The sequence below is a fragment of the Podarcis liolepis genome (genome assembly GCF_965112155.1).
Source record: "Podarcis liolepis genome assembly, chromosome: 4".
NCBI classification, from domain to species: domain Eukaryota; kingdom Metazoa; phylum Chordata; class Lepidosauria; order Squamata; family Lacertidae; genus Podarcis; species Podarcis liolepis.
The window spans coordinates 75,335,216-75,339,725 of NC_139558.1; the positions used below are offsets into that span (position 1 = coordinate 75,335,216).

Here is a 4,510-nt window from a genome sequence, read left to right on the forward strand (position 1 = left end):
GGAACTGAGCTGCATCTCTCCCACCCCCTTTCAGTTCTGGAAGTGCTGGCAAGCTGTGTGGATACAAAGCTGATAATGATGTCCTATAGGGACCAAATATAAAGTGCGGAGTTGCTGTGAGAAGGGGAGGACCCTTCCGCTTACTGCCTGAAGCACCGTCAGTCTCCTTCCCCACCTCCCAGGTATCTTCACAACAACACAAAGAGATAAAGTTCAGAGCCTCATTTCATTTCAATGGGGATTTTATTACTAAAGTGCCAAGGATAAGAAAAGACCAATTTGTAGTTTTATTGATCCAACTAAAGGTCAGGGGCAGATGCGTAGGTCACAGTGTTTCTTCTGAATAGACATGGTACCATGCAATATTCCAGCTACTTCTGTCTATGGAAAATTGCAGAGCGAGGAAGCAGGAAGGGACATAATCTTGCCTATGTTAATGAAATATTAAGATAGTATTTTAATTACATAGATATCGAGATTTTTTTTGTTACTAATGCTTACACAGATAACTGAATCCCCTAAATATGGAACAAAATTGTTTTAAAATTAGGATCCTGCTAGCTTCAGACTGTGTGTGTAGGATGGAAAAGAAGATTGGCATAAGTACAAAAGGTCCTGTTTCTCCAAGCTTATTTAGTCACTCAGAGCATTTAAAAGTGTGAATTCAGTGTCTAGGCAGGGACCTTGCAAACACAGTAACCCCTGTTCACTCATTTAACACTAATTTAATAAGAAGTCAGTTACCCAATAGGGGCAAAGAGAGAGGGGGCGGGAGGAGCTGTTAATTGTAGCTAGTATGAACAGGACTTGCAGATCTTAGAAGGGTATCTTTGCATTAGTTTCACTTTGTGCAGCAATCCTCAAAAACAACACCTTGTGGGGTGGGGTGGAGGCAGCACCTGAGTGGTAGGGTACATGCTTCACATGTAGTGTTTTCGTTCTGGCATGGTGAGGTTGTGCAGGGCTACACATCAAGCTTTTTGCAGTCACACTTGGTTGCTTCCCTCTCTGACCTCGGTCTCAGCGGTTTCATCAAAAGTCACCCCAATAGACCACAGAGAGAGGCCAGCTATGATCTGAGTTGTGCCACAAGTGCACAAAATGGGCAAATAAAAGTGAAGTGAGCGTGTGCACGTGTGTGAAAGGTGCTGATTAACTGTATACAGTACCTCTTGTTTGATTGTCAGCCATACTGTATTCACAATACTCATTAATTAAGTTGAAAATAGTGATTTACTATAAAGCCCAATATTAATTAAATCCACTCTGTCTCCTTATGCCTCTCTCTGCTTTATCAGAAAGCAAGCTGAAAGGCCTTTAATTACATTCTCGGAGGGGATAAGTAATATATTCATTGTAATGACTTCCAGAATATAGTTCAACCATTATGGTCACTTCATTCTCCAGCAATCACAACTGCCTAATCTATGCTTTCTAATTAACATAATTCTTATAGGTGGTCCCAGAAAAAGGGGAGGGAGGCCACTAAAGCATCTAATAGGAGTGAGAACCCTTGCAGACAGAGGGAAAAAAGGTGGACTTGCCTCTCAAAAGTATGCCATGCTCAGGAGTAGCATTGCACTCTGAGATAATTAGTGGTTTTGCAGATGAGCATATGCATTCCTGGAAATCAGAAATGTGTGGTTCATTGTCCTGTTTGGACAGAGAATGGCTTGGTTTCCTGATCAGCCAAAGTCAAGAGGGTCATCTGCAGCAGCTTGAATGACAATAAGGACCAGTAAAGAGAGTGGCATCATTGTTATGTGACTTCAGACCTTCAAGGAGAATGGTGATCTTAGAGGACACAGTCAAACACTGTGCAGCACAGCTTGATTTTATAAATTGTTTGAATTAAAAAAATTAACATTTAAATGCAAATGTGCTGTGAATAAGCGTCTGATGGGTGGGCAAGATGCTCTTGTCAGAATATTTGATTTTTTAACTTTGTATATTAAGAGCATACCACAAGCAGAATGAACAGAATGCAAGAGTTTTATACAGTACAGAGCTGGCAAGGCAACACCTGACATTTTCTATCCGAGGCAGTTTTGAGACGTGCTTTGCCTAACAGCCACTCTTATTAGATTGCATGAAATCTTCTAATTAACTAATGGCAATGAGTGAGAGACATTTGGGAAGTGACGTCGGGCAGCAGCAGCAAAAGCAAAATCCACATATCTGTGCATTAGGGGATGGTCATGCAGAAAGCTGACTGAGGTGAGCCATAAACGTAATTCTGCATGAGCAAAAAGTGTGCCACGCCTACTGCATTATCACAACACTCCCAACAGCCCACAATGTCTGGGATCTTTCCACTGAACAGAGATGGGTAACAGACATGCTGCTATGATATTCTCCTTTGAATTGATTCATCACAAGGGAGGAAGAACATGCAGCCTATGAAGAGTAACTACTTAAATATTAAAGTATAAAAGTTCTCAAAATAGTGGGGTTAAGCAAAAACTTTCGAAAGAGAGAGTCCTTCCTGACTGTTGTTATTTTGAGGTAGGATTTGAACACACATGGTTAAGCTCAGGTAGCAAAATTAAAGTTGATTTGGGGTTCTAGCACAGGAAACCTACTAATCCCCACAAGACCAGACTTTTCTTGACTCTGACACTCCTTCTATTTGCTTTAGTGGTCTATTCCCAGGCAGCATCTATGTAACCTAGTAGTTTTGGATGGCTGTTGGCTGGCAGTTTAAGAATATAGTTCTTGGTTCCCTTTGAGTATCTAACAACTCTTTGGTTTGCTTGTTGTGGTTAAGTAGAGGAGCTTTCCTATGGCTGACTTGTATTACTGGTAATTGTTGTCTGGCAAGAGTTCAGACTCACTGTTACTGTTTAGAAAGTCAATAACCAGTAACAGCAATTGTGCTGGATATAGTAAACTTTCATATCAAACCCATAGAGCAAGGCGGTCCAGCGCGTGGTCCAAGGGACACATACAACCCTTAAGGCCTTTTTTTGAGGCCTTCATCAACATTTGATACCCCTCCCAAGCCCTTGCACTGCCTTTCCAAAGCCGAGTAAGGAGGCCTTGAACTGAACTTTGGGGAAGGGGCATGAGGGTTCGGACAGGGTTTTGGAGCCCTTGTGCCTCCTTCTCAAAGCCTAGTTAGCACTTTCCCATCTTTGGGAAGGAGGTGGGGCGGATCTAGGAGCCTTGTGCCTCCTTCCTAAAGCCTGGCACCTTGCTTAGCCAGCTTTGGGAAGGCAGCATGAAGGCTGGAGGCAGCATCAAATTTTGGCTTTCCTCCCCCCTTGTGTGCGACAAGGCAACGTGTCACCTGTAGGTTCTATGTTGAAGTACTATTGCAGCCCAATTGGTATGAAAAGTTGGACTATCCAGACATAGAAGGAGGCCTCTAAGAATAGATGCTGGTGAAATAAAAGGTACTTCTAGAGAGGTGTTTAGTGTGGGATGGCTGCTCCTCGTGTATGCAATTATTTTTTGCAGCAGCCACATGATGTCATTGGCATCAAAATGCTACCTTGTATTGCACCCCACCCCCCAGTTTAACTGGATGTACCCTTTCCAGGAACACTGAAATAAGTTTAAAACAAAACAACCTGTTGCCAACAATCTGTTTGTAATGATTAAATGCAGGAGCAGCTTGCACAGTGGGGTAGGGCTGCCACAATAGCCCCTTGCCAGCTTCACTGATGCTTACTGGGGCAGTGAAGCTGGCGAGGGGTGAGGCTGGGGCTGTACATTGCATACTGTCCCCTTGCCCTCATCTTGTTGGTTAGCTGTAGTGATGCTCCTGGCAGTAGGCTATGGCTGTGGCTCTCCTCAACCAGACTAGCTGCTGTTGTCTGAATGACCTACTTGCAATATCAAGATCCCACCTGGGAACCCCCTAAAATGTGGCAGCCCTATTATAAAAAACTCTTTTTCACCAAGAGATGGAGAGCCGTTCGATGTAATCCTCATATACTGGAGAAGGTTTGGGTATCACTCATCTGAACTTTGCTTTTCCTTGCTCACTCACGTCACCTCTTTAAATCCAGCAGCATCTCTGAAAGGGTAGAAAATAAGTCCTCTTCCAGGAAGGTCTCAAGCCCTTTTGCTGCTGCTGCTGTTGCTGCCTTACTGCCAATGACTTTTCTCTGAGAATTCTTGGCATCCTCAGCACAGCAGCCAGCTGCTTGTGTTATGGTTTCCATGGTGACTCGAGCATGATGTAAAGGTGGTGGCGGTTGTGGGAGCTGTGGGAGGACAGGAGTGAGAGGGCGGGGGTGTTCTCTGCATGTGAATGAATGAAAGTGGGTGAGGGGAAGAGGGAGGAAGAAGAGAGAAGGAAAGAGAGAGACAAAGTTCACTATGAGCCCTGCCAATGATGCTGCCATGTTATTTCGGTCCCACAAATCCCAGAATAAAATTCAGAGAGATGGATAGATGCGCACACAAAACACCCCCTGCACAAATCCTTACAGAGTGTCATGTCATGCTGAACCAGGTTATTTCTAGAAGCTTCCATTTTTCTTCTCCCTCTTGATGTCAAATA

The 4,510-nt window shown here is 43.7% G+C and overlaps 1 long non-coding RNA gene across 1 annotated transcript; it reads right to left on the minus strand.

The window, feature by feature from the left end:
* Positions 1-224: 224 nt before the first annotated feature.
* On the minus strand, positions 225-4,132 carry LOC310705932. Its single transcript, XR_014525531.1, has 2 exons — positions 3,903-4,132; positions 225-428 (listed from the first exon to the last, which is right to left on the minus strand). It is a non-coding gene; the product is annotated as an uncharacterized lncRNA (long non-coding RNA).
* Positions 4,133-4,510: the final 378 nt, after the last annotated feature.